The sequence below is a fragment of the Oncorhynchus gorbuscha genome, linkage group LG10, assembly GCF_021184085.1.
Source record: "Oncorhynchus gorbuscha isolate QuinsamMale2020 ecotype Even-year linkage group LG10, OgorEven_v1.0, whole genome shotgun sequence".
Taxonomy (NCBI): domain Eukaryota; kingdom Metazoa; phylum Chordata; class Actinopteri; order Salmoniformes; family Salmonidae; genus Oncorhynchus; species Oncorhynchus gorbuscha.
In genome coordinates this window covers 12,110,955-12,123,968 of record NC_060182.1, presented here as the reverse complement: position 1 = coordinate 12,123,968, position 13,014 = coordinate 12,110,955, and the positions used below count along the sequence as shown (strand labels likewise).

The 13,014-nt window shown below is 42.7% G+C and overlaps 1 protein-coding gene across 5 annotated transcripts in view; it reads right to left on the bottom strand.

Annotated features, from left to right (window-relative positions):
• The window catches only part of plxna3 (plexin A3), a 194,003-nt gene extending 192,636 nt beyond the window's left edge, over positions 1 to 1,367 (bottom strand). For all 5 annotated transcript variants that reach the window (XR_006840871.1, XR_006840870.1, XM_046364908.1 and 2 more), the window contains exon 1: positions 1,179 to 1,367. The gene's annotated coding sequence lies outside the window, so the exon portion shown is untranslated. The remainder of the gene's footprint in view (positions 1 to 1,178) is intronic.
• Positions 1,368 to 13,014: the final 11,647 nt, after the last annotated feature.

The window sequence follows — 13,014 nt, the reverse complement described above, 5'->3', positions numbered from 1 at the left end:
ACATTAGTTTATTTCCCTAATAATCTCAAACTATCGTGATTAGTCTGGAAACGGACATTATGCTGCCATGATAACAAAGACAACCAGACATCAGACAAGAGACAAATGTTTTGTGACACGTGTGCAGGGCTGCCCGTGTGTTGACCCTGTGTAAAATGCAATCTCCGTTTAACCTGTTATTTAAATATAATTGTTGCCAACTTTGGCTATACTCTTCATTGTTGTGAAGATACACATTGTATCACCTGCAGTTTCCTCCCTTATGAAACCATCAATACTCCATTGGGATAAAATAGGCTACGTGATTTGAAATTGCATTATGAAGAAATCCGTTGTCTTAATTATTGAGAAGGACATCACAAGCAATGGGTACACTATTACATGAATTAGTCACAGAATGGAATATGTTTCTAATTCATATGCATATTTTTCTGATAAAAACGCGAGGTCACGTGACAATATTTCACCGGAGCTGTTACAGATGTGTCAGACGGTAGCCTATATGTGAAAACAACCCGGAGCCGAATACACCCTGTTCGTGAAGCAGCCAGAGTAATCCAATTGGTAACGTTAGGACCTGCTTGGAAGACTATTTTAGTCCATTTGATAACATTCATCTGCCAAGATAAACGTTAATGTTGACAATTAACCTACATGATAGTTAGTCTACTGTCTGTGTTTTGGTGTAATAAACTCTAGGAAAATACCCATGATGTTATCAGATAGATGCACATGGAGGAATATAATTAACGTTTCGTTTGGCAAAAAAAAAGGAACTATGTATGAAGACCAGGGCGTTCACATGTTAAATGAAATGATCACAAATGCAAATGTGTCTGTTTTTCCATCAGATAACTAATGTTTTTAACGCCCCTTTGGCTTTGTTCTGAAAGGAGCGGCGGCGGCTCCTTGCATCACACTATGCTGCTTACATATCCAGCCAAAGACCTCATGCACCCTTTCTAAAAGCATTATACAACTAAAGCATGCAGTCCTACTGCCTATTGCTTATTAGTGTGTTATCGACACTTTCAGTATACAAACTGCATGGTGTTTTAAAAGTCTTATAAAGCCCAGTCATGGTTTAAAAAGCATGCTTCGGATTCAAACGCTAGCCACTATGTTTCAGCAGCATCGTAAAATGAGATCAGTAACGAAACACAGGCTCGTGGACCTACCTGTACTTAAAAGTGCAACAGTTACATCCACAACCACGTGCAGTTCTTTTTCCCGCGGTTATCATATAGGCCTATAAGTATGTGTTAATTAGTTATAATTCTGCGCAAAATCCTCGAAATAAACCAACAGAGCACTCACTGCTTGAATCGCATGGCACTCTCTACACATTAGGAACGGTCTTATTTTCTCCTGGATGAGCAAGGCTGGGTAGCTATCCCTTTATGGAACGTACCACTTTCAACAAGGGGATTCAAACTCATTATTGCTCACTAAACCATAGAATACGATCTAATATAATTGCTACATTAAGTTACTAATGCATTATTACATGGATTTAATTAAAATACCGTTTTGTCTTCACATTTGGTGTTTTTGAATAATGATTATATATGATCACCTTTGGCATGCGCTTAAATCTACCCTAATAGTAGTTGGAAAAGGCTCACCCATAATCGAGTATTTTTCTACCAAACCCAGATGTTAGAGAGAAGGCTGGATTTTCAAGGCGGATAGAGATGTTTGATACAAAATAAGGAAGAGAAAAATGTGAAAGTTAAATATGTTGCAAAATAAAAAATAAAAAATATAAACTCCCTCACGTGGACATAATCGTCACTTTGTTATTAAAACATGCAATAAAACAGTTATAAACGTTTATAAACCGCACACCTTCCCGTTCCAAGAGATCTGAATTAACGTTATAGATCTGCTACTATTCGGAGTAAAAAAAATTTTTTGCTAATATGATTGACATATTTATTTTAATGTAGAACAGAAAGTTCCTTGAAGTCATAACCTGATAAGTTATAGATGTTAAGACAGAAATAAGTAGGTTTCAATTTCATAAACCTAATGTTTATTCCTCAATATAAAACCAATATTAAAGGATATGTAGTTGGATATTGTCACGCCGTGGTCTTAGTATTTTGTGTTTTCTTTAATTATTTGTTCAGGCCAGGGTGTGACATGGGGTTATTGTATTGTCGTATTGGGGTTTTTGTAGGCATTGGGATTGTGGTTGATTAGGGGTGTGTCTAGCATAGGCTTGGCTGCCTGAGGCGGTTCTCAATCAGAGTCAGGTGATTCTTGTTGTCTCTGATGGGGAACCGTATTTAGGTAGCCTGGGTTTCACTTTGTATTTGGTGGGTGATTGTTCCTGTCTCTGTGTAGTTTCACCAGATAGGCTGTAATTAGGTTTCACGTTCCATTCCGTTTTGTATTTGTATCAGTTATTTCATGTACCGCTATTCATTCATTAAAGACATGAGTAACCACCACGCTGCATTTCGGTCCGACTCTCTTTCAACAAACGAAGAACGCCGTTACAGATATTGTAAAAACAGAGATTTCAAACAAGAGACATGATGCTTGGGGACAATATCAAAACAGTGTCACTGTAAACAAGTTGTTCACTATATTGTTAACATGCAGAAATACAGTACATGGAGAACACTGAAAAATAAAAATTACTTTAGACTAGCGTTTGCTCTGAACAGTGTAAATATATAAGACATTCAATATTAACTTATTCTAAAGCTGCAATATGCACTTTATTGGGAGTTATTATCTACCAACGTTGTCTGTCGTTCACCAGTTATGTGGTTTCATGCCATCCACCAGCAAGCAGCAAAGCAATACACTTATTCAAATCATGTGTCAAGTAATAGCCAGTTTAGGAGGAATGACACTTGCAATCCCACAGTGCAGTAAAGACAATTCAGCTAAAGCAGAATACAAATCACCACAAACTATAGTGCTCTTTGTTGTGGTATAGATTAATAGTGTTGAAAGCATTTGTATTTATCAACATATAAGGGCCTTCATGGGGCCTTGGAAGTGAAACCATACAAAACAAACATTTGCATCCTACGGCAGTATGGTATTCTAGTCTGAAGAGGTTGAATCAGTCATTGGGTTGAACGGAGTGAAATTAGATCAGTCCAGACACAGAAACCGGAGAGTTCCTAAAATAACCCTTGGTTGGGTGGGTTAGGAATCACCAAGTAGCCTAGCTCGCTGTGGTAGCCTCCATGTCCCTGTCCCTGTAATCCAGTTGGAGTTTGAGCTTGGCAGGTTTGACCACTTGTACTCCCTCCCTCTGTAATTGTGACGGTCTCTAATTGAAGCCACTTGAGGAAGACAGAACTTCCTCCTATGTTCCTCGACCACACTGTGCTTTCGGAGAACGGGCCCCTGCCGAAGGCTAGGAGATGTGAGCAGAGGAAATACAGGACCATGAACCCCCTGGTGTAGATGAAACGACCATATGGTTTCCTTTGAAAAACACGACCCTCATCACAGGGACCCCATCTTCTTTACTGGAGCCATCCTCCAATCATATTTGCTGTCGGGTGTTCTTCCAAGATGGGTTGGAACTACTAGAATTATGGTTGCACAATTTTTGTAACTTTTATTAAATGACCAGGGAATTTATTGCATGCTTCAGAAATTTTGCGATCCTAATTGTTGTGTTTCCAAAGATCTAAGCAATTCAAAAATGAATATCCTTATTTCAGTCTACAAAGCGGGCAGTACTATCATCATGGGACAATGATAACATGCCAGGCGGTACTATCATCATGGGACAATGATAACATGCCAGGCGGTACTATCATCATGGGACAATGATAACATGCCAGGCGGTACTATCATCATTGGCCAATGATAACATGCCAGGCAGTACTATCATCATGGGACAATGATAACATGCCAGGCGGTACTATCATCATTGGACAATGATAACATGCCAGGCGGTACTATCATCATGGGACAATGATAACATGCCAGGCAGTACTATCATCATTGGCCAATGATAACATGCCAGGCGGTACTATCGTCATGGGACAATGATAACATGCCAGGCGGTACTATCATCATGGGACAATGATAACATGCCAGGCGGTACTATCATCATTGGCCAATGATAACATGCCAGGCGGTACTATCATCATGGGACAATGATAACATGCCAGGCGCTACTATCATCATTGGACAATGATAACATGCCAGGCGGTACTATCATCATGGGACAATGATAACATGCCAGGCAGTACTATCATCATGGGCCAATGATAACATGCCAGGCGGTACTATCATCATGGGACAATGATAACATGCCAGGCGGTACTATCATCATGGGACTATGATAACATGCCAGGCGGTACTATCATCATGGGACAATGATAACATGCCAGGCAGTACTATCATCATGGGACAATGATAACATGCCAGTCACAAAAAATGGAAACCAGAATGATATTGGGAGGCATTTTCCATACTGGACTACGGTACAAGGTCTTTATAGTGCCGGATATGGTCTCAGTCCAGTTCTGTAATATTAATTTACCATTTGATAGAATGAAATAGCCTCTAGGTGGAGTCTGTCATTTGTGATGATGTCAGGTTCTCCCTGGAAGTATCCTTATTAATTAGATTGCATACTGTACATTATTAGACTCGGGCAATTTCACGAGCGTGCAGTTCAGAAGCAGTAATCCCCTATGGGTCCTGCCTACTCATGGGGTTGGAGTGGAGCCAGGGTGTATTAGAGACACACATGTCGTGAGTGTTACACTGAATGACCAGAAGTCTGTGGACAACGGCGTTCTCCTGGCATCCGCTAAAGCCAGATTCGTCCGTCAGACTGCCGAGATCGTGAAGTGTGATTCATCACTCCAGAGAACGCGTTTCAACTGCTACAGAGTTCAATGGCGGTGAGCTTTACACCACTCCAGTCGACGCTTGGCATTGTGCATGGTGATCTTAGGCTTGTCTGCGGCTGCTCGGCCATGGAAACCCATTTCATGAAGCGCCCGACAAACAGTTGTTGTGCTGACGTTGCTTCCAGAGGCAGTTTGGAACTTGGTTAGTGAGTGTTGCAACTGCTATGCGCTTCAGCACTCGGTGGTCCCGCTCTGTGAGCTTGTGTGGCCTACCACTTTGTGGCTGAGCTGTTGTTGCACCTACTTCAAAATAACAGCACTTAAAGTTGACTGGGGCAGCTCCAGCAGGAAATAAATGTTCCGAACTGACTTGTTGGAAAGGTAGCATCCTATGATGGTGTCACGTTGAAAGTCACTGAACTCTTCAGTAAGGCCATTCTACTGCAAATGTTTGTCTATGGAGATTGCATGGGTGTGTGCTCAATTTAATACACCTGTCAGCAACAGGTATGGATAAAATAGATGAATCCACTAATTTGAAGGGATGTCCACGTACTTTTGTAAATATAGTGTATATTGTTAGGATTGCTGCATTTAAACTTCATTAACCTCAATATCAATAAATAATTTAAGCGTCCATTAATATTTTCAATTCAGCCTTTGAAATGAGATATTATGATGGCAATTTCAGAAGCTGGAAACATTATGGCCAATGTTAAACATTAGCCTGTGTTGTAGTCAGTCAGTCAGCCTGAGAGGCTGCCTCTGTTTGGGTGATGTGGTTGAAACTGCACTCTACCCCATAGAAGCCACCACTGCCCCCCAGTGGCTATAGGAGTGCAAAAATCAAACAAATTAGTTCATATATACAGTACAAGTCAAAAGTTTGGACACACCTACTCATTCAAGGGGTTTCTTTATTTTTTTAAACTATTTTCTAAATTGTAGAATAATAGTTAGAATAATAGTGAAGACATCAAAACTATGAAATAACACATATGGAATCATGTAGTAACCAAACAAATAAAAATATATTTTAAATGTTTAGATTCTTCCAAGTAGCCACCATTTGCCTTGATGACAGCTTTGCACACTCAGTCATAGCAGATAGTCAAATGTCTCCAGGGTAAGACAACAAACATTCTTCTTGTGCTGACAGAATGTGTTTGGATTATTTAATCAATAACAAGAATGGTCACTGAGTGAAACAGACATCCTCATCCTCTTCTCGGTCTTTGCCAAAACCTTCAGCTGTACTAGAATATAATTTTAAAGCATCATGCTGGTACAGAAGCCAACCTACACACCCAGCCATCGCCTGCGTCTGAAAACGACTTGAGACGTTGCTGTATTGTAGACGTATCTTATGATGTCAGAATAATACTGTGAAATTGTGAAAATGAGTGTCAGAGGTGTTAGTGTCAGAGCTGTTTGAAAAGACTGCCTGACGTCACCAGGCAGTAAATGAGTTAATAGACAAATAAGAAAGAGGGTTCCAAACTGCTCTGCCGAGTTCAACTCTCACATCATATTTTAACTTCCAAAATGGTTAATGGGCATTTCCAGGGATCAGACAAAAATGATCATTCCCCTGTTGTTTTTCTTTGTAAAACAAGTCAAGTTGGAAATGTTCATGACAAGCATGCACACACACACACGTGCACGCGCACACACACACACACACGCGCACACGTGCACACGCGCACACACACACACACACACACACACACACACACACACACACACACACACACACACACACACACACACACACACACACACACACACACACACACACACACACACACACACACACACACACACACACACACACACACACACACAGAGAGTGAGAGAGAGAGAGACTTGGCAAACAAAACATTTGACTATTACGGAGGAATCTACGTGTAAATTGATGCCTACTCCCTGTTAATTTGCTCAAGTCACCATAGAAAGGGTTGCAGCATGCATGACAATGCCCCTCTCTATTGACTTCTGAGTGCTTAGGCCTGTCCCCAGGCTGCCCTTTCCCCAGCGCTGCAGCTTCAGCCCCATGAGCCTCACATCTGGCCTCAATAAGCCACTACAGCTGTTAGTGAAATCATGTGTGTAGTTTAGAGGGTCCAGACCACAGAGAGCACCCTCCTCCTCCCCAAACCACAGCGAGGTGGAGAGGGAACAATTTGACTGGTTGAGCCTGTATCTCATGAAAGGTCTCGTTAAAACCAAGCCAGTAGTCCTGTATTATCGTACAGGCATATTTTGGGGCCTTTCCTGCAGTGGTTTATGTGCTCATTTTCTTTCGAATGTGTTTGTTTGCCTGAGTTTGTAATGGAAAACAACTGATCTCAAACTCAAACTTAAAATGTAACATGAGAGAACACTTATCAAGCGTGACAATGCACAGTAATAAATAAATAAAAGCGTAATGCACCGTGTCTCATAATGCACCATATCACTGCAGTTCACTAAAGTTTAAATCTTATTGCAACAAACAAAAAAAATCAAGAAAACTTTGAAGTAGAGCTGAAACAGTTGCTAGGCAACAACAGTAACAACAGTATTCCCACTATTCCAGTTTGTAGGATATTCGGGGGGGGGGTTACTTTTCAGTTCGCACTAAACTCTGTAAAGTTATCCATTAGTTTTGCTACTCGATTGACAAGAAATTTCTTGTGACAATATATTGAGTCAAACTCACAACCTGAAATGCCAAAATAATCTACAGCACAGGAGGCTGCTGAGGGGAGGACGGTTCATAATAATGTCTGGAATGGTGTCAAACATGGAAACCACGTGTTTGATGTGTTCCGATAGCACTCCATGTATTCTGTTCCAGCCATTACTATGAGCCGTCCTCCCCAGTTAAGGTGCCATCAATCACCTGTGACCTACAGTAAATACAGCAGTATCTTATACAGTGATATTGGGAATGCTAATAGGCTAGAGTCAACGATAAACAACGGCTCAACAAAATGGAATATTGTTGATGCAGAAAACACAGATGTATTTTTGCTATAGAGATAATAATGAAGGTACATAGGGTTGTAAAATTCCTTGGTTTTTCTGAAATCCCGGTTGGAGGATCCCCAGAATAAGAAGGGAATAAGCAGGAAATCCAGAAATCTCCAACCAGGATTGCTGGGAAACCAGGGAATTTATTGAAAGTTCCCGGAATTTTGCAACCCACTCATACCTATCTATGTATGGTGATCGTTCAATAAAGATTGTCTATGCTCAGGGCGTCATGTCATAGGTATTGGACAATAGGTAATGGCTGGTATCAGGGATGGTTAAGTGAGTGGAAATTTGGTAAGCAGCTGTCGTTCACTGATACACAGGCCTTTCCACTTGAAATCCAATTCATGCCTGTGGTCTCCTTTCCACTCTTCGAGCCAACAGCCCAAGTCTTGGAGCTGCATCCACAAAGCCACTGCCACGCAGCACACTCACCCTGTTCCAGCTCTCTGTGCCACCCCTCTGCTTCAGCTACAGAAAGAGCTGTACTTTGTGGTTGAAGAGAGAGAATGATGGACAGAGAGAGAGAGAGAGAGAGAGAGAGAGAGAGAGAGAGAGAGAGAGAGAGAGAGAGAGAGAGAGAGAGAGAGAGAGAGAGAGAGAGAGAGAGAGAGAGAGAGAGAGAGAGAGAAAAGAGAGATCAGAGAGAGAGAGAAAGAGAGATCAGAGAGAGAGAGAGAGTGAGTGAGTGAGTGAGTGAGAGAGAGAGAGAGAGAGAGAGAGAGAGAGAGAGAGAGAGAGAGAGAGAGAGAGAGAGAGAGAGAGACAGAGGGAGAGAGAGAGAGAGAGAGAGAGAGAGAGAGATGGGGGAGTGAGAGAGAGAGAGAGAGAGAGAGAGAGAGAGAGAGAGAGAGAGAGAGAGAGAGAGAGAGAGAGAGAGAGAGAGAGAGAGAGAGAGAGAGAGATGGGGGAGATGGGGGAGAGAGAGAGAGAGTGAGTGGTGTGAGTGAGTGAGTGAGAGAGAGAGAGAGAGAGAGAGAGAGAGAGAGAGAGAGAGAGAGAGAGAGAGAGAGAGAGAGAGAGAGAGAGAGAGAGAGAGAGAGAGAGAGACAGAGAGAGAGAGACAGAGAGAGAGAGAGAGAGAGACAGAGGGAGAGAGAGAGAGAGAGAGAGAGAGAGAGAGAGAGAGAGAGAGAGAGAGAGAGAGAGAGAGAGAGAGAGAGAGAGAGAGAGAGAGATGGGGGAGTGAGGCAGGGCAGAGCACAGTATGTATACATTTCAGCTGGAGTATAATCCACTGTAACCACAGGTCCTGCCTGCTCTACCAGCATCCTTTGCTGTAATCAAAGTACATTCCCAAACCTCCTACACACCAGCTCTTTGCCCCAGAGAGGCCAACTCACAGGCATTATCAAACTGAAGAGGAGAGGAGTCAGTTACTCCTCGGCTCTACGCTGTCATTTTGCTTAATCCCATATCAATTGATTAATGAAAAAACACATCCAGGGATGGTGACACATTTTAGATTACAGTTTGAAGGCAAGGGGGAACTGACAAAGGCCCTGAGACAGGAAAACATTGAGACAGAGAGGAGTGAGTCAGTGAACACGGAGACAACAGGAAGGGAGGCCTAGCATACTTGTTCAAAAAGAGGTGTTTGTTTAGTCGTCTTCAAATGAAAACACTGTGGAGCTGAGTGATACTGCACTGCACATGTTAGATGAACAAAATAAAGAAGCATACTGTTGCCAATTACCAAATATTTATCTTCTGTGTTTACTCTTTATAAACATGTTTCATTCCTTGGACAATGTTTTATCTCAGAGTTATTCTGAGAACGCTACAGAATGCCCAGATCCTGGCAATCCTTAAAGGTGCACTGTCACTCACAGCACATTCCATCGCTATGGTGTAATCCAGCGGACTTTCTGTTGGTTTGGAAGTGTCATAATGTAAAATAAATAATACATGTAATTATGTGGATTACATTACAGCTATTGAACTTTGGCCTCTTTTCACCAGAGTCAAACTACTGAGCATCCAGTCCTGCCAGGTCTTTAATTGAAAGCAGCCTCTTCCCCTCTCTCCCTCCTGTCTCACAGACCTTTTGACACCGGTCCAAACTAACTCCCTTTCACCCCTGCATCCCCCTACTTCACTTCTTCTGGCTCTAACCCTCTGCAGCTCAGAGCAAGATACATCCAAAACTTGGCCTATTCACTCAACCAACACATCTAGTCACAAAGGTCTGGGCTCATGTTGGAATCTCACCCTCCCTCTCCAATTCCTTTACACTCAACCAACACACCTAGTCACAAAGGTCTGAGCTCATGTTGGAATCTCACCCTCCCTCTCCAATTCCTTTACACTCAACCAACACACCTAGTCACAAAGGTCTGGGCTCATGTTGGAATCTCACCCTCCCTCTCCAATTCCTTTACACTCAACCAACACACCTAGTCACAAAGGTCTGGGCTCATGTCATCAACGAGCCTTATGAGTGGCGAATCGCATCTCTGCATGTCTGGCAGACATATCAGTGTGGATGACTGATCACCACCTCAAGCTGAACTTCGGCAAGACGGAGCTGCTCTTCCTCCCGGGGAAGGACTGCCCGTTCCATGATCTCGCCATCACGGTTGACAACTCCATTGTGTCCTCCTCCCAGAGCGCTAAGAACCTTGGCGTGATCCTGGACAACACCCTGTCGTTCTCAACTAACATCAAGGCGGTGGCCCGTTCCTGTAGGTTCATGCTCTACAACATCCGCAGATTACGACCCTGCCTCACACAGGAAGCGGCGCAGGTCCTAATCCAGGCACTTGTCATCTCCCGTCTGGATTACTGCAACTCGCTGTTGGCTGGGCTCCCTGCCTGTGCCATTAAACCCCTACAACTCATCCAGAACGCCGCAGCCCGTCTAGTGTTCAACCTTCCCAAGTTCTCTCACGTCACCCCGCTCCTCCGCTCTCTCCACTGGCTTCCAGTTGAAGCTCGCATCCGCTACAAGACCATGGTGCTTGCCTACGGAGCTGTGAGGGGAACGGCACCTCAGTACCTCCAGGCTCTGATCAGGCCCTACACCCAAATAAGGGCACTGCGTTCATCCACCTCTGGCCTGCTCGTCTCCCTACCACTGAGGAAGTACAGTTCCCGCTCAGCCCAGTCAAAACTGTTCGCTGCTCTGGCTCCCCAATGGTGGAACAAACTCCCTCACGACGCCAGGACAGCGGAGTCAATCACCACCTTCCGGAGACACCTGAAACCCCACCTCTTTAAGGAATACTTAGGATAGGATAAAGTAATCCTTCTCACCCCCCCCCCCTTAAAATATTTAGATGCACTATTGTAAAGTGGCTGTTCCACTGGATGGCATAAGGTGAATGCACCAATTTGTAAGTCGCTCTGGATAAGAGCGTCTGCTAAATGACTTAAATGTAAATGTAAATGTAATGTTGGAATCTCACCCTCCCTCTCCAATTCCTTTACACTCAACCAACACACCTAGTCACAAAAGTCTGGGCTCATGTTGGAATCTCACCCTCCCTCTCCAATTCCTTTACACTCAACCAACACACCTAGTCACAAAAGTCTGGGCTCATGTTGGAATCTCACCCTCCCTCTCCAATTCCTTTACACTCAACCAACACATCTAGTCACAAAGGTCTGGGCTCATGTTGGAATCTCACCCTCCCTCTCCAATTCCTTTACACTCATTTCACACAGAATGTTATTTTTCTTTATTCTTATATGGATTTATTTCCTTGATATTTGATCTGAAAGATAGTAAAGGTCTTACTGTAAACTGTATTTGCCTGAATGTAATGAATGGTAGTTTCAGTAAGAAAACAGATGGGAAATGAAATCAGATGCAAGGTATCGACCAATCAATACTTTTTTGCTCGTAAAAAGACTAAACAGATCAGGATCAATTTCCAAGTGCCTACCCTAATATGTCTGGAGTTTACACAATGGCCACAGACTATTGTTAACAGTTTTAGTTAACTTGGTTATAATGAGAAACAATTGTGTCCTAAGAGGGCGGTATTTACACTTTCTCTGTGTTGTACTCTCCGGAAACATGAACAAACTTCAGAAACATCCATTCTAAATAGTTAAAAAATACAAAAAAACTTGTGACATTTTAATGTAATGCTATCCAGATACATATGTAGGATCTTAATATGACCTATATTGTCACAGCAAAACAATCTTGCAGCAAATGGACTTTAGTCCATAATGTTGCTTGATCGGTGATAAGGCTTTTAGCTGGCCAAAAGTATAGGCTACATGAAAAGTTAAATACTGTTAATGCAACCATGTGTTAGTGTGGGTTTTCAGTGAATCTATGTAAATCACAAAGCTCATCTGCATTTCGGTGCAGGAAAATACTCAGCAACAAAAGAGTGATCAAATTAAGATCCTACATCTGGATCTACTTTTCTTAGTCTGATGTATTAAATACGTCCCACTCAGTATGACAGTTACTATAATTTGTAGAGGCTCATTTTGTTCTGATTCATTTTCATGAGTTTATAATAAGATAAGGTAAGGTTTCTATTGATCCCATAAAGGGAGATTTAATATCACCAGTCAATACATCAGACACAGCAGCAAATAATGAAAAAAGGTCAAAATATTGATTTGCTTTAGTGCATTTTAATGTGTGCGTGTGTGTGTGTGTGTGTGTGTGTGTGTGTGTGTGTGTGTGTGTGTGTGTGTGTGTGTGTGTGTGTGTGTGTGTGTGTGTGTGTGTGTGTGTGTGTGTGTGTGTGTGTGTGTGTGTGTGTGTGAAAATGCATATGTGTTTGTGTGTGTGTGTGTGGTGGCTAAATCTGGGCGAAGGGTTGCTATGAGATAGCTGGAGGCTTGGGTTGAGAAGCCATGGTACAGGTCATTAGATTGTCTTTTCACATTAGCATCTGTTGAATGTGATTAGCCATCCAGCCGAGTTTAAACCCTTGACATCCCACATGCACTGCCAACTAGAACACAGAGTGGCCATTAGCAACACCCCCTCAATTGTCTATCACACACGCTCGTCCCAGCGTTGGGTCTCCACGGCTGGGTTAAAAAAAAAAGTTCTTATGGGCAACTTTCTATAGGAACATGACATAGGACCACACATCTAAACTCCTGAGTGGCGCAGAGGTCTAAGGCACTGCATCTTAGTGCTAGAGGTGTCCCTACCGACACCCTGGTTTGAATCCAGGCT